The following is a 21,133-nucleotide window of genomic DNA, read 5'->3' on the forward strand; positions in this document are numbered from 1 at the left end:
AGCAGGGCTATAATTTCCCAGAGGGACCCTGCAAGAATCTTGTGGTCCCTGGTACCACATTTTAGCTGAAGAGAATTCAATCTGACCAAATGAAACCAAATTAAAATCCCATGGTCAAAGATGAGCCAATTTAAGCTCAACCAGTACCCACTTGTCTCAGATAACTACTGACAGGTCGGACTTGTGTGAACCATACTGTTCAAAAGTTTGGGCTCACCTACAAAATTTCACAGTTCTCCAGAAAACTCTTGGAATACTTTTATTCATCAAATGAGTTGGAATAGAGTCAGTACACTGACAAGGCAAGAAATATTAATTTTGTCCTTCAAACTGTCAATTTGCAGCAATCACAGTCTAAGGGGCCTTTGTCATTCTAGCTGTCAGTTTAATCTGGAGGTGTTTCACCTCCTGCTTCCCAAACCTCCCTCATATTAGACTGGTCAGATTGGTTTGTCTCTGTGCAAGATGATTGCTTTTTTCGCTGCATTGTTCTTGTGTATTTGAAGCTTTGGTCTGGATCACTGTCCTCTTGAAAGAGAAAATTATCTCAAAATAACCAGCATCTCTGATTACATTGTAAATGGAGTGACATGCAACCTCGTTTAAGATCCTATTTTTCCTTTACAAAGCTGACATTTTTAGTATCACATAAGCACCTGCACACCATTTCTCCCATTTGTTTGATTGATGGTTTCTGAAAATCCTTCTAGCACCTTGGAGGTTGAGATTATTTGGAGCAAAATAAGAGCACATGAGTAATTATTTGAAAAGTATATGTTTTTCTGTGTGTTTTGTGTCCTGTGTTGCATTCTCCTTCTTTTTTCTTTTATGTGCCGCTCAAATATGGGCTCCTTTCTCCAAGTTTGCCTGGATGGCCAGGTAACATTTAAAATATGCTGCCACTTAAGAGCCTCCGAGACACTTATATATTTTTGCTCTTCGTCACTTGTACACTGGGGACTCTGTCTGTTGTGGTTTGAGTCAGATTGGGTGGTTTATGATTCCATTAAAATTTAATTTGCACCATTTTGGATCAATTTCACACTCCTCAGTAAACTGGAGAGACTGTCTAAGAGGCAGACACAGAACATATGAATTACCCCTGTTACTGTGATCTGTCATACATTCATGATTTTTAACCGTATGTGGTATATATGTGTCAAAGCACCACTTTATTTCATTGGTGGAGTGAAGTTAAATGCATTTGTATCTATCCTACAATTGGCATCTGGATTTAAAATGATTTACCTTCACCTTGTGGAAAAACGTTAAGCTAACTTCTAACTCTTTTTCTTATGACTTTTACTCTATAGAAATCTCAGCACTCTCACAACCTGCTGGACTGGAACACTTTTTATTTCAATTTGTACCACCATGGGTACATGCACATGCGGGAACTGCACTCATCTCCTCTAAATCTAAAAGCTCTCACGGTTCAGTAGGCTTAAAGCTTTTAAAAGCAACTCTGATTATGGAGACGTGCTTGTATTTAAATATATTAAAAACACTGTAGATCTCTCAAAACTTCCTACTTTAAAAATGTAATAAAGTACTTTGTAGAAAAAACAATGATGGCCCAAAAGCCAGAGAGCAGTTTGGGTAGTGAAGTCAAATGTGAAGGTCTAGATAAGGATGTATTCGGTTGAACATTTTCAGCATAATCAAGGAGGAAAAACATACTGGGCATTACATAGAATTTACATCAAAATGAAGATGATCACAGAGGTGAGGAAGCAAGAGGCCAAATTGTTGCTGTCTGTGAAGGAACTGCTCCTCTTTGCCAACAAAATGGGAGAGCGTGTCTTGTAAAGAGCTCCACTTTCTGTCTTCTACTGGTAAATATATGGATCATTTTATGCTGTACTAATTTAAGACATTAACATCCACTGCCTAAATACACAACTGGCTTTCTCTACTTTTTTTATGCAAGCTAATTGTTCACACACGCAAATACACTGCATAATTACTAGCACACATCTGCTGGCCACGTTTCTGTAGCAGCGTTGGTCTTAATTAAAGAACACTGTACACTTGCTGAACTGACTAAACCAACAGACTGTGAGTGTCAGTATTCCGGCCTTAGCAGATGGTTTGCTGTGTAGCAGGAGACAATCTGATATTTTTCATCTTTCACATTCTTATATCGATTTTCACTTGCTATCCAAGGGCATTTCGCCTCCTTATGAGAGAAAATTCTTGGCACAGCATTTCGTTTGAGTCCTTGCTTATAATGTTTGTGAGATGTATGAAATGCAGCAGGAGGAAAGGGAACACTGTGATGACGATATCACTTTCCGTGATTCTATTTGACTCGAAACTGCAAACAAAGGCATCAGAGCGTGGCATTTTTGATACCTTGAGTACTCTGTGCTACTAGAAATAGCAACTTTGCAATGATAGCCACAGAGTGCAACCTGTCTATATTAGCAAAGTGGAGTGGTCTGTGCACCCAAAGTAATGGCAACCTTACTTTGGGTGCCCTAAAAACATTGGATGCAAAATCTCTGCACACCTGAAAAAGTGACAGGTGTGGCAGTGACACAAAAACTAAAGTGATACTGGCATCTTACTATAATGTATGAAATGTCTCTTTGTTTGTCTGTGAATTCCCCCTATCAGCTGAGCAACCACAAGTGACACATACATACAGTAGCTACATCTTAAGCCCCTGAAGGCTCTTAACAACATCATATATTTGGATGTCAGTCACATAATAACAGGCTGAAAGGAAATGTTTTCAGCAGTTAGGATCCTATAACACGATATAAAAGAATCATTCTATTTAATGACAATAACATCTTATTTATATCCACAAAAGTTGAAATATGCATGCTAATACGCATGCTTCTTTTCTTTCTTTTCTCAGTCTAATTGAGTTAGCTGACAGCACAAACAGGCAAAACGATACTGTGGCATGGGCATATACTACCATTCAAATTATAATGCTTCAGTCCAGTTGAACTTTATCAAGTATTTAGGAATGTGGCCCATATACCTAATTTATTAAATGTTCTGCAGAAAACACAACTATGTATGGGAGTTCTGTTTCATTGTTTATTATCTTCCTAGGTCTAAATATGTATGGAATATTCTCACAACTGCAGTGATGTGATATCTGCTCCAGGGTGTTCAATATAATTCCCAGTCAGTTTAAAATTGACTCAGACCTTTTTAGGCTGATAAAACAGATGTCACGCAACAACAGCAGCATCTCCTTGGGTCCTGGGCAGTTAACTGGATTAGCACCAGATTTGATACATTCATGCATCTTTGGTTTCGAGTAAAATGTCTTAACAATTATTGGAGACATTTCCTTGACATATGACGTAGACATTTGTGTGTACCGCAGCAAAATAAACAAACTGTAAACGTGATAAATGTAATTCGTGTTCCTATTGAATGTGCAGCCTTTATTGAAAAACAATACTGTGCCCAAGTATTTCATCACAGAGCTACAGGCATGACTAAATGACACCCTCAGTTATAATCAGTCAATCATCATGGACTATTAAGACACCATGAGGAGAACATCATTAGCAGACTCATAGGGAAACCAATGAGTCACACTTAACATGTTTGTTTTTCAAGACGTTGTTAGATACATCCATGAGACTGCATTTTATTTGCTAAACATATTCCTTTCTGTTCATTTTACGGTATTCAGAGAATATTTTTTATGGCTAAATATGGAGCCAAGATGGTGAATGTCTGTATACCATTGTTTTATATTGTGTTGAAACTGTTTCTGATGACTGATATCAATACTACTAAAATACGACAATTCGTCCAGAGAAAGACAAGATTGCCTTCATTAAATTTCATAGTAATCCATCCTATGAGCTTGGATGTGTTTGGTAAGTTTCAAGTTTACCAAATGACACTGCCATCCACAGAGTAACGCTACATGCATAAGGAAATTGTAGCAGTCAAGAGTTATGTGAAAAGATCAAATTTAAAGGGAGCAATGGTAAACATTTTAAGCATGTTAAATATGGATATATCTCTGATTGTCTGAAAGTAAGCTACAGAAGGACTTGTTGGCATTGATGACTAGAAATTTTATAGACAGGATATACAGTATTAGGTTGTAGCCATGTACCCTATTCATAGTAATGTAATTAGTCTGAACTACATCACTGTCCCCAAAGGTATTTTTATTTTTATTTTTTGTATAAGAGAGAGAAGCCATGCCCTGAGAATCACTGGTGCAGCTGAAAGCTACTTAAGAGATAATGATCTTTCATTATCATTTTATTAGAGCATTTACAAACTTACAGATATGCATTAAATATTTTTTTCCAGTGACGTTTTACTGAAGTATATTTTAAATGTGACCACTTCAACATATATAAATCACTTTCACTTTTAATGGTAAATAGACATTGTGAGACGGAAGTAACAAACATTTCAGCTGATCTGCTAACAGAATAATAATGAAAGCATTTCATCCAGGGCCAAAGCGACTAAAATGTGATTTGTTTGATTTTGCTTAATTGCCCAATCCATTTTTAAAATATGTTGTAAGATGCTCTGTTATAGTAGGGTATTGAAATTACGATGCAAAGCACCTTGAGGGAGTTGTTGTAATTTGGTGCTATTTAAGAAAATTGTATTGAACTGAATTTAATATTTCCAGGAAAGAACACAATCCTTGCAAAAGATAATTAGATCCAGGTCATCTAGTCCAGTTTGCTACCATATCAACTTAGAAGTTATTTTTTATTTATTATTTCTTTAAGTGGTTGGCAACTTCACAAGAAATAACTAAATAAATACAAAAATAAAACTTCACTACTGTAGTGAGAGCTTAGGAATATTCATGGGCAGTGCATATTAAGTTAACAATATGTCCAAGTAGGTTAAACATGGTATGTGTTCACCACATATTACCATACTAAAAATTCATATATTAAAATACTTACATTTGCATTAACCTCATTGGGAAGCTCATAAAAATAAATTTATTATGCTTACAAGTTATTTCAGTCTACTCCTTGTACTCGTCACTGGCATGCAAAAGATTGTTATTGCTATTATGAATTCGTGTTTCATATACATACAAACAAAGTAACAGGAAACCCAGAGTGTGATGAACGATTGCTGAAATATATATATATTTTTAATATCAAACAGCATAAAAAATAAAGGTTAACTGCAACTACTAATGATGCATTGTGCTGATAAATGGGGCAAAAAGTAAATGAGACAAACAACATTAAGATGAATGATAATGGATCCAGGAGCACTATGTTTTATGTTTAGAAGTTTGCAAATGCCAATACGACCAATTAATTTGACATTATTAACAACAACAATGTAACTCATCAAAACACTTCCACTTGATCTTCTAAACAAAATAACTTTTCAATTCTGAGCCATTCCAGCAGCAGCAGCAGCAGCACATACACAGCACATAAACTATTTGAGCTTCTTTAATGATGCAGCAATGGAAGGAAATGTAATTAAACTGGATCTTTACTGTTGGATAATCTGACACAGTTTACACAATTAGGGAGTGAATCAGGCACAGCAAGAGCACCATTGCCCATCCCTCCTAGCCAATCACCCCTGCCCAGACTCCCTACAGACTCATCAATCAGAATTAATCAACTCCACTTAAATATGACCCCCTGTTGCCTTCATGCATGGCAGCTCTACAAAGCCTGAAACAAAAGATGATGATTCATTTATATGAGGAACATGATAATTCTTAAAATTAATGTATTTATTTTGACATCTGTTTGGCTTAGCTACAAAAATGATGGATTATCTATAGTTTGGGAATGACCAGGCTAAAGGGAAGCAAGTCACAAGTAATTGAAGGTGGGTTTTTAGTTTGCAGACACAAAAATGTCCTCTTTAATGAGGAGGATATGCTTCTCATTAACAAACCAGGACAAAGCAAAAACTCAGTTAGACAACGAGTCAACCAGAAGTTTATAAACTTATATTAATCAATAAGAAAGAAAAGGTACGCTGAAGTTACATGTTCAGTGGCAGAAACATGATATTTTAGTTTTATAGGGTAGCAAAAAAATGTTTGAAACAGAGGATAAGAAACCATTGTTGACCACTGATAAAGAGACAAGAGATTTTGTGCTTTTCTAAGTGTCAGGTGAAAAAATGTGCAAAAGTTTGTGGGATACATGAACCACATGATATAACTCCAAATTAAAGAAAGTATACATTATAGGTGCTTTGTCAATACATTCGACAATGACATAAAAATATTTTCTTCTCTAACTCCTCTATAGGAAGTATGTAAGTACGGTTTACTTATAAAGTGCTTTACAATACAGAAATAGGTTGTCATGGTCCCCGTGCCTGCTCGGCTGGCCCTGTGTGGCTACATGTTATGTTTTGTCTTTTCTCTCTCTCCTCTCTCTCTGCTCGCTGCCTGGGCGGAGCTCATTGTGAGCTCCCGGCCTCCACCACCTGTAGGCAATCACCTGTGGCTCCTCACCTTGTTTGCTCCCGCTACTTAAGGCAGTGACTGAGAGCACCTCGCCGCTGGACTATTGAATAACGCTCGTCAGTGCTACTTTAGCCTCAGCCAGTTTTGAGCTCTGTCCGTGAAAGTTCCGTGCTAACCCTTGTTCTCTGTATGCAGATTTCTCGTGTTTGGTTTGGAGACTCTGGACGCTTTTCCCGACCCCGCTCTGCACCCCTGGGAACCCTGGCCCCCTTCTCCTTCACCTGTATATAGTGCACCTGGAGTGTGTAAATAAACCTGTTTTTCTGAGATTTCAGTCTGCGCCGAGTCCTCCCTGCTCCTCCGTGACAGAGGTATAAAATAATTAAAGCATAAAGAGATAAATCTAAATGAAAGCATGCCTGCACAGGTTGGTCTTAAGTTTCTTTTTAAAGATATCAACAGTGTCCAATGCAAACAATGTCCTCAATTTGGGACCCACAACCTTGAAAGCACAGTCACCTTTTGTCTTTAACTTGGACTGAGGTAAAGTCAACAAGCACTGATCAACAGACCTCAGATGTGTGGTTGTAGTAGTTCACTGATATATGGAGGCATCTAAAAGTGATCACCAAAATTTTGGGGAGCCAGCGTAAGGAAAACAAAACTGGTGTCACGTGGAACATTTAAGAGGACCTGGTGGTGAGTAGCCTCGCAGCAGCATTCTGAACCATTTGTAAGCTATCCGAGGATGATTGGATCTACTTGAATGAAGTATTTGGGTTAAAAGAAAAATCATGAAACTTATGATCTACCTGGACCATTGTTGTCAAGGTAATGGAAAGACTGCAGCCAGCCATTAAAAAAAACGACTCTGACTGTTGCTTGGAGACAGGCCATGAAAATCCAACTTTTTGTTAACACATCCATCTGAAATTGCCCTTTGGTTCATAGGGAATGTTTCACCCCTGAAAGGGTTTTTGAGTTAAACTCAAACATACGGTACAGTGAAATAACAATGCTTTGCTGAACCAGGAGAAAGCTTCACTAATAGAAGAACAATGTAGTAGAAGTACTGTATCTCCTTAGAGGAGACTCCTGTAACATTTTGCTTACATTAGATATTCTTGGGGGAAACGATAGATGTTTGACGTTTGTCAAATCTTTTTCTTCTCATCTCGACCCACAAAAGTTTCCGCTTGCTGCGATCCTCAGGCCTGCTCTTTGTTCTCTGCCTATTTTCCTCATAAACACTCTTGATCTCATCATAAATTAACATGGCAACATTAAAAAGAAGAACTAGAGCATATTAAATAAATCAGACAAATGCACAAAGATCAAATAGTGGTTTTGTAAAATATATCCTCATATTGGCATTGTATCGTCTCTACAGCTTAAACTGAGAAGTGGAAAATTTGCTAATCAATACTCCCCAACAGCATGTTTTTTTTTCCCTTTTAATGTAGAAAACAGCAATCTAAAATATCATCCCTCACACATCTTCATGTACTTTTATGTTGCTTATGTTTTAAGAAATACCTCAATGATTGTTTCTTTCACTCTTGTAATTTGGTATATTTGTTTAGCCAGTCTCTTAGCCAGGCTACTTTAAAGAAGCCATAGGAGGAAACTGAGATCCTGTTACCATTCCTGGCTCCGCACCAACTGCTGAGGTTGTGACAGGCAAATCTCTTTTTTCTCTACGTTTTTCACAAATGAAATAATTAGACTTACAATATGGATGACTAGATTTCATTTTTGTTTCCTAGTTGCTGTTTAGAGCTTCTGTACAGCCTCCATATAACAACTAATGAATTTAAACTTCTGATTAATATGCTATGCAAGACAGACTAACTTTTGATTTAGTAGCATAAAGTAAAAGCTGCAGAGTTTTTGCCATGAATGAGCAATGCTTGTGTGGATCACATAGTGGGAGAGTCGCTACGCAACATTCAAAAAGTCAACATCATGTAAGGTTTAAAACACACAACAGCAGGCAGAAAAGACAAAAAACGCTCAAAACAGTTCTCTTGTGTGTAATTTCTTTTTCCGGTCTGCGTCCTTAAACACTTTCTCCTCTTTATCACCAGTGTTGGGTAAGTTACTTTAAATTAGTAACTTAGTTACATTACTAGTTACTTCTATCAAAAGTAACTCAGTTACTTCAAGTTACTCGTTACTTTCAGAGTAACTAGTTACTAGGGAAAGTAACTTTGGTTTTACTCAGAATTCTCTTGTTAATGTGTTGCTTCCGTAACTGGATATCCAGCAAGAGTGCCAGTCTTCTAACTTGCTTACTTGCCACAAGTGCACTGTGCCAATTACCAATAGAAAGGAAAAAATAATGTGCATATTTCCACGAGAGAAATCCCACGTCAATTCTAATAAGCTTGAAAATCAATATTCAATATATCCCCCACACTTATTAGTGTTGCTATTATTAGTGAGGATTTATTTGAGTTTCTTTCTAGTTTTCCGTTTCTTCTGTAATTCCTGATTTATAAGTCTGTTCTTATATTCTGTGTCAATATGACGTGTTTCTTGCCTGAGTGTTTAATGTTCTCAAGCTTGTGTGTCATGTCTACGTCTCTCAATGTTTCCTGTTTTATTTTGAAGAGTCTGGTGTCTCCTTCCGTGTCTGCAATTGGGTCCACTATTCTCACTCCCACGCAGTAGGTTTCCACACACTGTGACAGCTTTCTAGCAATTTCTTTAAGAAGTCCTCAGGAATAGTTTTCCGGAATTTTTGAGGGATGTCCCAAAACCCATGTGTGAATGTTTTATACAGGATATATATAACATTCATTCTGAAGAATAAAAAAAAACATTGACATCCAGGCTTTGGGGAGGCCAATACATGAAATTCCACTAATTTTGTCAGAGCTTCTACTGTGTTTGACAGAGGGCTGCAGACACTAACTGTTCGAGCTCTCTTCTAACCTTCTCTGTACATCTTAATGACAATTTTAACCACATTTACATTAATCACTTTATAAAACCTGTTGCTACTGATTTGCATTCCAGTTCTTGAGAAATTCAGCAGCCTTAGCTCCCCGCTTCCCTTCAATAAGAACAGGTTCTTAACAGCCACCCTTCCACTGAGACCACTTGTGATAGGCTTCAGTGAACACTAAACGGATCAACTAAAGGGCCATGTCGGGATTTTGCAAATTACTTTCATATTATCTGCCTAGTTAGCAAGATGACCTATTATGGTGCTTTGCTAAACAAAGCTAAAAGTGTTGCTCTCATATTAAATTAGTTTAGTGAACCTGATAGTTTAAGTACTCTTGAATTCATAGTAAAATTCACTGATAAATTTTCATTAAGGTTTTCAGTTTCATTTGCATCTAAAAGACAATTAGGCTGTTGTGAGCATGTTATTAATTTATTAATTTATTAATTTATAACAATTGCCATACAGTTAACAATTGCCACAAGAAATTATGATGGCATCTCTGTTCATTTTCACACAGAGAAAACAAAGGAACCATGGCTTTGGGAAAGCTGCCTTACAGTGCTGAAAGCTCACAAATATAGGTCATTCCCTCTGCAGAAAATATAGGTCTCTGAGATAATAAATCATCAAGCAAAAAAAGTGCTCTGACAGCAATGGCGAGAACATATTTGTCTGTGCATCTAAGCGCAAAATGTACAGGATGTGCTAGGTTACCTTGTTTTTTGTGTGGCCACATTCAGTGTTCCTTCTGAAAACTTACGATCTCCTGGGAGTCTTTGTAAAAAATAATGTGAATAACATTTATTAAAGCCACCTACTGAGGGCTGTGGTAGAGGAAAAAATGAATAAAAATCATAATTAAAGTACTCTTAGACAGTACCTAGAACTCTCACTCGGACCCCTGAGTTTAGGATAGAGTTTAATATGTGTACAAAGGTGACAGACTCTTCAGTCTATTTTATTTATTCGGTTCGGTTATTTATGTTCCTCATCTTGGAAAACACTTGGAAAACACCGTGACAAGAGCACATAACCATGTTTGTACAAAAAGACCAGGTGTAAATCTTACTCTGTGTCTTGTCTGAGTCTCAGATGTATGTATATATATATATATATATATATATATATTAGGGGTGCAACGATATTCGTATCGATATTGAACCGTTCGATACAGTGCTTTCGGTTCGGTACGCATATGTATCGAACAATACAACATTTGTAATTTATTTTATCAACTTTCCTTCTGACAATGCTGTCTGTGTTGAGCGCTCAGTGAATCTGCGTTCGACTACTCCGCCTAGGCTGCACTGTCGAGCGCAGATCCACTGAGTGCTCCACACAGACAGCATAGTCAGAAGGAAGAGCGCAGGGCACCTCCCCCACCCTCATTCAGATCTGGCGTTTGGAATTATTTTGGTTTTCATGTGACGTATGACCCTGAAGGTAAGCGAGTCATGGACTAAAGTAAAACAGTATGTTGGATGTGCCATGCAATGCTCAATTACATGGGTGGGAACTAGTGTGTTAGCGCAGTTAGCTCGTTAACGTGTTAGCCGTCTAGCCCCATGCACGGGGCGATCGGCGGTAGCTCGTTAACGGAGATTTGCCGTGTTGTGGTGTTAAGGTCATTTCAACGAGATTAACCTGAAAGCACTAGTGGGAACACAACGAATATGACTGCACATTTACGCCGACATCATCCTAGTGCAAAGACAAAAACAACAAGCATGCTACTAACTTTAGCCGAGTCATTTAGACAGCTGTTAGCACATGATTCTCCTTATGCTGCTGAGAATATAGCCCAGAAGAAGCGGATAGTATAGCTTTTATTTTGGAAAGAGACATTTCTCTGTAATAAACTCTCTTTTCCAAAGATGAGTGATTCCTCAATCAGATACAGGGCTTGCAATATCGCTAGCCTGGCATCCTGGGGCTAGCGATTTTTTCAGTCGGGCTACCCTGCCCGTCGGGCTATTGTAGGAAGGAAAAATATATGTCAATGCTTTTGCATTCTTTCAGAAATGTAGCTGGGTAATTATGTCATTGGCATCAGTGAGCCACTGTCAATATGTGACATATTGAAATCGCGTTTGAATTTGCGCTTGTTTTTTTGCTTTCACTTTGCAATCGTGTGAACTGTGTATAGAGAGCGACAGCACTGATCTGTGAGTGATGATAATTTGTGCACCAATTCCACTGACATCGTCTTATTAATCGTTAGCTTACTATGCAAACATGACAAGTGAAATCTCCTGCAGCAAGCTTAAACATGTGAGAGGTTGATCGCGCAGAGAATCGCTGAGCTTATGTGAGTGAGTGTGTAAAAGCATTTCAGTTCTGCTGAGCCAAACAAGACAGGTCAGGGTGAAGAAGTGACAGCCAAAGAAAAGCTTACCACAAAACGGAGAAGTTATGACAAATCAGACTATAAGGCAAAAAGAAAGTGCAGCTTTATGGTTTCATGGACAAAATAATTTCTGTGGCTGCAATATGACGAGCTAAATAACCAGGGCTGCACATAAGTGGTCCGCAGGTGCGCATTCGCTGTCAAAATAAAAAACACGCACAAGGGTTAGGGTTAAATTTAAAAACTGTACTTTTGAGTTAAAATATACATTTATAATTTTAATAAATGACAAATTAAAAATGCATGAACATTTTTTTTGTATCGAAAAAATATCGAACCGTGACACCAAAGTATCGAACCGAACCGAACCGTGAATTTTGTGTATCGTTGCACCCCTAATATATATATATATATATATATATATATATATATATATATACAGCCACCTCCTGTACATCCCATATGGAAAAGATATATATAAATCTTATAAAGTTTGTATCTGTCTTGTGTGAAACTTGTATGAAAAGCATATAAGTGTGAAAACAGATATAAGATCCCTTGAAAAATTATATAATGAAACTTGTATGTTTTGGATACTTACTAAAACAATGTATGAAAGTAATGCGAAAGTGGCCACTTTCATGAGTAATCACATATAAGTTTTTACTATTTCTTTTCCGTATGGGATGGATGACATCAAGCTGTATGCCAAGAGTGAACGAGACATCGATTCACTGATCCACACTACCAGGCTATACAGCAATGACATTGGAATGTCGTTCGGACTGGAGAAGTGTAGTCGGATGGTATCAAAGAGAGGGAAGGTAGTCAGAACTGAGGGGATTGAACTACCAGAAGGCAACATTGCAGACATAGAGGACAGTTACAAGTACTTGGGGATCCCACAGGCGAATGGGAACCAGGAAGAGGCCGCTAGAAAAGCTGCAACCACCAAGTACCTGCAGAGGGTCAGGCAAGTCCTGAGGAGTCAGCTGAATGGTAAGAACAAGATCCGGGCCATCAACACGTACGCCCTGCCCGTGATCAGGTACCCTGCTGGGGTAATAGGCTGGCCAAAGGAGGAGATAGAAGCCACTGACATAAAGACAAGAAAGCTCCTTACCATGCATGGTCCAGCACCCTGTGGCTGTACGCTAAGCGGAAGGAAGGGGGCCGGGGACTGGTGAGTGTCAGCACCACAGTCCAGGATGAGACAACGAACATCCAAGAATACATTGGGAAGATGGCCCCAACTGACCGAGTGCTCAGTGAATACCTCAGGCAGCAGAAACCCAAGAAAGAGGAGGGAGACGAGGAACCATCATGGAAGGACAGGCCCCTGCACGGTATGTACCACCGGCAGATAGAGGAGGTGGCTGATATCCAGAAATCCTACCAGTGGCTGGACAAAGCTGGACTGAAAGACAGCACAGAGGCACTAATCATGGCAGCACAAGAACAAGCTCTGAGCACAAGATCCATAGAGGCTGGGGTCTATCACACCAGGCAAGACCCCAGGTGCAGGCTGTGTAAAGATGCCCCAGAGACAATCCAGCACATAACAGCAGGGTGCAAGATGCTAGCAGGCAAGGCATACATGGAACGCCATAACCAAGTGGCCGGCATAGTGTACAGGAACATCTGTGCCGAGTATAATCTGGAAGTCCCGAGGTCAAAATGGGAGATGCCCCCAAGGGTGGTGGAGAATGACCGAGCTAAGATCCTGTGGGACTTCCAGATACAGACGGACAAAATGGTGGTGGCTAACCAACCGGACATAGTGGTGGTAGACAAACAGAAGAAGACGGCCGTAGTGATCGATGTAGCGGTTCCGAATGACAGCAATATCAGGAAGAAGGAACACGAGAAGCTGGAGAAATACCAAGGGCTCAGAGAAGAGCTCGAGAGGATGTGGAGGGTGAAGGTAACGGTGGTCCCCGTGGTAATCGGAGCACTAGGTGCGGTGACTCCCAAGCTAGGCGAGTGGCTCCAGCAGATCCCGGGAATAACATCGGAGATCTCTGTCCAGAAGAGCGCAGTCCTGGGAACAGCTAAGATACTGCGCAGGACCCTCAAGCTCCCAGGCCTCTAGTAGAGGACCCGAGCTTGAAGGATAAACCGCCCGCAGGGGCGTGCTGGGTGTTATATATATATATATATATATATATATATATATATATATATATATATATATATATATATATATATATATATATACACACACACATATATATATACACACACATATATATACACATATATATACACGCATGTATACATATATAAATATATTCATTATTATTATTATTAATGGGTGTTTTTTACGAGGACTGTAGTACATAGACATGCATGATAATATATGATTTTATATTGCACTAAATTGCACAAAAAAATTAGCAAAGTGTATTTACCAATAACAACTTAATGTACACGTGATGTACGTGTAATATTGGTGATATTTATAATATAGCAACTTATTTTGATAGGTTTTGCCTAAATTAGTGGTCAGATATATACTGTAACTGAATTTTCTCAGTGCATTTGGAGAAAATGGCATTTTTAACCCTCTTACTTGGTTTAGTCACCCATACATCTTTTTAGACAGAAAATATATTTTGTGATTGTGTTGGTTTTTATGATTGATTGAATTGTATAGATCTGGAAAGAAGTGTGTCTATAATAAATAGACACACTTCAGGAAATGACAGAAATAAAAAATGCATTTACCCCTTTAGGAGGGTTGAACAGACCATCTGGAGTAGAGGGAGTTTTCCCTACTGGCCACTTGACCCTGTGGGTCAGTATTTGGTCTTACAAATCAATATAACAAGATTAGAAAGAAACATAATTTCATCAGCTAACCGTGTTATTGTGTGACCTGAGGTAGCATTGATGAGTTCACCCATAAACCGAATATTAAGATATTTCTTTCTTTAGCAGTTTGTAACCACAAGGACCTAAAGTTGCATTTGTGTACTATATGCCCATTGTAAATACTAGAATTAATGACAAAATACAAACTCTCAAACAGGTTCACACAAAACACACATTCAGACTTACAACATAACTTTAAGATTAACTAAGCAATGGAGAAGAATGCAGAGGAGCCGGGCTAGCAGCAAGAGAACTAAAGCTATGCCGTGGTAGCTGGGAACCTAAGGGCAAGGGAAAATACAGAGAAGCCAGGCAGAAAGGGATCCAGGAAGCAAGGAGCTGAGCTGAGCCAATAAAGGGATCAGATGATGCAGGAGGTTGGGGAGCAAAGCAGAGATACCTGTGGGAACGTGCAAGCAGGCTTTGTTCAGGCTGCCTCTGAGATAATGTATAGCAATCCAAGTAGTCTAATCGTTAGCTCCAAGAAAGATGGAATTTGTATGTTCAGCAAAGTGAAAAAGGTAGTGAGAGTGATTTCATAGGATTTTTATTAGGTCATAATCAATGCTGACCCATCCTTCCATCCATTCTCTTCCACTTATCCAGTTTAGGGTCGAGGGGGTGCTGGAGCCTATTCCAGCTGTCTTAGGGCAATAGGCAGGGTACACCCTGGACAGGTATCCAGTCTTTCACAGAGCTAACACATAGAGACAGACAACCATTTGCACTCACATCCATACCTATGGGCAATTTAGAATCACCAATTAACTGGTGATTCAAACTAACTGCATGTCTGTGGACTGTGGGAGGAAGCCGGAGTACCTGGAGAGAACTCACAGAAACACAGGGAGAACATGCAAGCTCCACACAGAACTCACTTTTCACACTGTCAGCACACTATAGTCCATGGTTAATTAATTCAACAAACGAGCTAAGCAACGATAACAAAGATGTGCGGTATTTATACCAGATCACTGATCAGCCACATATGGTAGTGGCAGTCTTTTGGTGGTAGCTGTTCTTCACAAACCCAGTCATTAAGCCACGCCAATGGATAAAGTAAAGTAGTGTGCAAGTCTCGAGTCACTGCTCACTTCTTTGTAGTTTGCTAGGAAAATGGGAACTAATTAGAGCAATTTACTGAAATATCTGCAAACATAAATGTAAATATAGTATAAAAAGCAAAATTAGAATTTATACAAGTCTAAGCTTGAAAGTCAATATTTGGTAGAACCATCTTTGTTTAACAACAAAGCCTGATTTCTTTTATAAGCCTCAGTCACATTAGAGTCAAAATAAGACAACCTCCACACCATGACGCAAAAAAATGTGATTGGAGATTGTTTGCATTGCGTTTTGTGTTACCTGGAATTATCTGCAAATAGTTGCACCCAGAAGTTCATTGAGCAACACCTCCAATCTCTGGATTACAATTTTTGGTCATAAATTGATTGCAACAGTTTTCTGTTTGGAAGTAACCTGTCTCAGTCTAACACAGACTGACTGCAAGTGTAGAGTGGTTTCCAGCATGCTGCAAAGTCAGACTGTGCTAATGAGGGCAACTTCTTTGCGCTATCAAATAATAAAGTAACACAAACATGCATTACTACAGTTTGTGGCAGACAATTTACTGTAAATTGTATTAAATTAAACACAAAAATTGCCTTGTTTTGAGCCCAATTTGTGTTCAATGGTTTCTGCCAGAGTTTTTTTTTTTTTGAATGAAGTGTCTAATTGGGACTGGTGCATGCCTCGAATCTTTGAGTGCACTATGTCTCCTCTGCACTCCGTCTTTATGCTGAGTGTGCTCTGTAATAGTACTGGCATTATATTGAAATAAAGCAGAAATGAACTTAGCTGAGCTTCAAAGGACAGAGAAGAATCGCAATCCAAGATGCATCTTGGTTTTCTTTTTACAGTGAGCAGCGTAGGTTCCAGTACTTCAGGACTTTAGTCACATTTCTACACAGAGATTAGTGCACAATGAAAACACCTCTGCATGTCTTTTCTCGGCAGTTGCAAAAACAGAGCAACTTTTGTGTTTTGTTCATTTTTTTTTCTTTCCATAATAGGCACCATTATAACATATGCCTGTCAAAATGCACCAATTAATGGAACTGTGTTAGTATTAATTATAAGTGTTAAAATATGTTCAAGTTAGTCAAATTAAGAGATGCAATATTCACAGTCTCATGCTTTCCTCTTTAGATACTGCAAGTAAAGTAGCAATCTAGCTCTGTCACTTTCCTTAAATATTTAATAAGAAATCATTTCAAGATGCATCTCCACAAAATGCTGTTAAAGAAATAATTAATAAGTATTGCACTACAAATCTGCTTTGACAATGATTTTCTGCCCTTTTTTTTATAAATCCTCATACTGGGAACACTGGATCCTACTTCTTTTTTACTGAGATCAACAGGAGTGTTTCAGAGTTTGAGAGTTATTAAATATGTGAAAATTATTTGGTTTTACAAGGTGTTTTATAGCATCATAGACCAAATTTGCAAGTTATAACTGTGAATGATGCAGTGAGTAACATTCAGGTTAGGATTGATCTTTTCACTAAGGAGTGAGGTTGCTCCTCTCCATAAACCCATCACAGCAGCCAGACTGACAGTTGCAAAGCCAACACACCCCCACCCCATGCATATAACATTTCATCAGAGAAATGTAGCAAGGCTTTCCTAACTGCAAAATTTGAGACAGCTGCCCTGATGCATCACTCCAGTTCAGTTTCACGCACTTCAGAAAAACCCAGAGCAATGTGTATATTTAGTTACAACAGCTTCATGAACACAGGTCAAGATCTGATTTCAGGTTTATATGGAAGGACATCCTGTATCTTTAAAAATAAAGAAATGATGAGTGCCTCAGGACGACTCCACAGCACTGTATATGTAAAGGTGTTCATTGTGTTTTTTCTACCTCTTGTGTGTGCTTTATCCTTCCAAGTACAGTTCTAATAAAATGGTGATTTCATTGGTAGCATCCTATCTCCCCAGTTCACAATCAGACTGACTGACTGGGACTTGTATTCATGACAGCTGGCTATACTGTATATCCCTGCAAGGAGAGTTAAGATATGTAAAGCCACATCAGTTCGCTCAGAGTGAGACAGACTTCATCTTTAATTCAACTAGAAGGCACTTCATCACAGATGAATATGAGATCTTGAGATTCTTACAGAGCACTCGGCAGGAGGCCGTCTAGCAGCCCTGAGCCCTCTGGTAAAGGGTGTAATGTAAGTAGTGGCAGTGAGTGCCACTACAGTGAGCAAAATGACAAATAATGCCAGTTTATGATTGAAAGGACGCTCAACAGTAAGTCAGATACATGCAATGAAAGGGGTAGGAGAGAAGTGAGAGCCTGGACCAGAATGAATGGAAAAACGTAGCCCAGTTTTGTTGCTGAGTTTCAAAATCCCCAACTGTGAAGTGAAAAAAAAAACACTGATATCTTGTTAGCTAGATTGTGAGATGCCTCAGCTAAGATAAAAAAAAGTAGAGTCTTTTCCAGCTGGCAAACTTGGCAGTTGGATAAGACTAGGAACTGTAAAAAGTTGCCTCTCATCAAAATTGTGAAACCTGCAGAAACAGATTGTAAAAGCAACACTGATATTTTTTCAGTGATTCTTGTAGATTCTAATTCTTATGAAGTGAATAGCGAAACAGTTCATTTTGGCATTCTCAGAAATTCAAGTCCACCTTCTTTTAGTATTTGTCTTCACAAACTCCTGACGGCCTGCAGGAGATATCGAGTGAAATGGACAACTACACACCAGTCGTGCCTGTCTACAGTTTGGTGTTTCACAGATAACATGCAGTGGAGTTTTTAAAGCTTTATCACTGAAAACAGCAGCTTGCTTCAAACATGAACAACACTGATGAGAGCAGTGAGAGTAAACTTGACAGGGTAAGATAGGACCGTGAAATACAAACGACAAGCTGGATGAATGAAGATGAATGCAGTTGATAAGAATTGTGCGGCTGGTGATTCTCCAAGGGAGCCCTTTCACATTGCTGTAGCCATTTATGTGATTATGTTTCTTCATATAAAAATATTCACAGCAATAAATTTAGACGGTAAAATTTAATGTTTAAAAGTGATTTTACCTGTTTAGCCAAGAAACCAAAACAAACGTTTTGGCTGAAAATAAAGTAAAAGCTATTGAATTACAATAACAGATAGTTCTTGCTGCACAAGTTCTACAGATTTAATTTTTTGATACTCATATTTTTTTGGAAGTCTGAAATGATTGTGTGCCTGTCCTTACTTCTCAGGTACACAGCGGCAGGCATCTGTCATGCTGACTATTGCAAAACTGAAAGCAGAGAGAAACTGGACAGAAACTGATATCAACAAAAATGACAGTGCAAAGTCAAAGCTGCTGAAAAATTGTATTGATCAGGCCCAAGAGTTATCACTATTTACTCACACATACTTTACTAGATATACCTGAGAAATGTAATGCAATCCAAGACAATAGTTTATTTATATACTTAGTGATTAAGATTACAGTCTGAACTTGGGGTGAATTTGATTTCTTTGGGATGATTAACAACAGTTAAAAAAAAGCTGTGAAAGTTTTCCACTTGTGAATAATTTCTCACTGAGGATTGACTTGAAATTGCTTGGAAATGTCAATACAACCTTTCTCAAAATGACAGGGTGATGACGATGTCTTTGCTCAATGGAATTCTATTAAATCACACCTTAATGCTCAAAAAATGTCTGCTTTTATAGGGGTGCCCGCACAGGTGGACCTGATAAGGTCCAGAGTATTTTATTATGTTTTGGCAAAAACCTTAGAGTAGAAAGAGGGTGTGCTGTCTTTTTCATCATGACTGTACATTAACATAGATGAGAAAGAAAAACTAATCTATGACAAAACTGTTGTGTTGGACTGCATTAGATTCTACTGGTGTAACAAAATGACCAGTCGATGTAACTTTAAAACAGTATACAACACAAAACGACCGTGGCTCAGGGGGTTGGGAAGCGTATCTGTAACCGGAAGGTCGCCGGTTCGATCCCCGGGCTCTCTGTCCTGGTCGTTGTGTCCTTGGGCAAGACACTTTACCCTACTTGCCTACTGGTGTTGGCCAGAGGGGCCGATGGCGCGATATGGCAGCCTCGCTTCTGTCAGTCTGCCCCAGGGCAGCTGTGGCTACAACCGTAGCTTGCCTCCACCAGTGTGTGAATGTGAGAGTGAATGAATAGTGGCATTGTAAAGCGCTTTGGGTGCCTTGAAAAGCGCTATATAAATCCAATCTATTATTATTATTATTATTAAAACACTTGCTCTCATACCCAACAAAATAAAGGGTTTATTGGAGTTAAGAGTGCAAATAGCTTGAAAGACCATATTAGCATAAGACAATATGATAATGACGAGAAGAAAAAGTGCATGAGCTCACATGCATAGAAGACTCAAACTGAGGGTACAACCTAGAGGAACATATAAGAAATTTTTCATGAATAAAACATAGTTTCTTAACACTAGAACAAAACAATGCTGCAGAGGTTACTGAGGGAACTTACCTCTCTAAGGTTTCCATGGCTCCCAAAGTTTGTTTTCTTTTGAAGGAACTGATGGTATATTCTCAGTAATAACGGAAAAAGTCACTCTGATAAATTTTTATGCTTGTTTTATATATATATATATATATATATATAGAGAGAGAGAGATTTATTCAAATGCTTAGAAATTTCCACACTGCGATGACCCTAAGTCTTTATGTTGCATCAATGGTTCTGCAATGCAACACCAATGCTGCTCACCAGCCCCAGGCTAACATTTTGTTTGGGCAACATGACAAGATGCATGGCTTGATCCATTTCTTGATGAGATAAAGCACTTCACAGCTAAAGGAGGGTGAGTCATAAAGCAGATGTGAAGGAAAGTCAAGGGGAAGGTGTGCTGTATGAATGCAAAGAGAAGAAGAGAGTTAAAAGGGGAATAAAGTAGAATCAAGGTTCAGCTGGTTTTAAAGCATGAAACATGGGCAGGAAGAGACACATTACAATGTAGGATATAAATGTGATGGCTTGTTTGATGATGATGATGATGATGATGATGATGATGGATGATTGTGTCTAAAAAGAACAGTTTTGCAAGCTGGGCACGAATCCATCTCAATCCAATGAGAGATAACATGTTTCTTTTCTGTTTTTTCCGTTTAAATTTGTATTTCTAAATTTGAAGCACACATTTAAAACTCAACAGGCAACCTACAAACAAGAAACATAACAACAAAAAAGAAAAAGAAAACCACAGACAAATTTAATGAAGAAGACAAGCAGAAGGCTCTGTATGAGACACTACACAACAAAAGACTTCAAATCAGCTATCACAGCCAAACATTGACTGATAGGGTCATTCTGTCAGCTGTGATGATCAATAATATTGAAAGCAAGGTCATAGTGATTCCTTAAAGTAAGGCCAGTGTCACTCTTTGATCCTCTGAGAATTTATTTTTGAATGTAACAACATTTACAGCATTGAAATGAAGCAATGAAACCGCCACGCTTCTGTTTT

The 21,133-nt window shown here is 38.6% G+C and overlaps 1 long non-coding RNA gene across 1 annotated transcript; it reads left to right on the forward strand.

Moving 5' to 3' along the window:
- The first annotated feature begins 5,682 nt into the window (after positions 1-5,682).
- LOC146700451 (uncharacterized) lies at positions 5,683-6,744 on the forward strand. The gene is made up of 2 exons (XR_014922674.1): positions 5,683-6,531; positions 6,611-6,744. It is a non-coding gene; the product is annotated as an uncharacterized LOC146700451 (long non-coding RNA).
- The last annotated feature ends 14,389 nt before the right edge of the window (positions 6,745-21,133 follow it).

This window comes from Copadichromis virginalis, linkage group LG10, assembly GCF_057382275.1.
Source record: "Copadichromis virginalis isolate Kocher_CV1m ecotype Utaka linkage group LG10, C_Virginalis_male_GT1.1, whole genome shotgun sequence".
In the NCBI taxonomy this organism is placed as follows: domain Eukaryota; kingdom Metazoa; phylum Chordata; class Actinopteri; order Cichliformes; family Cichlidae; genus Copadichromis; species Copadichromis virginalis.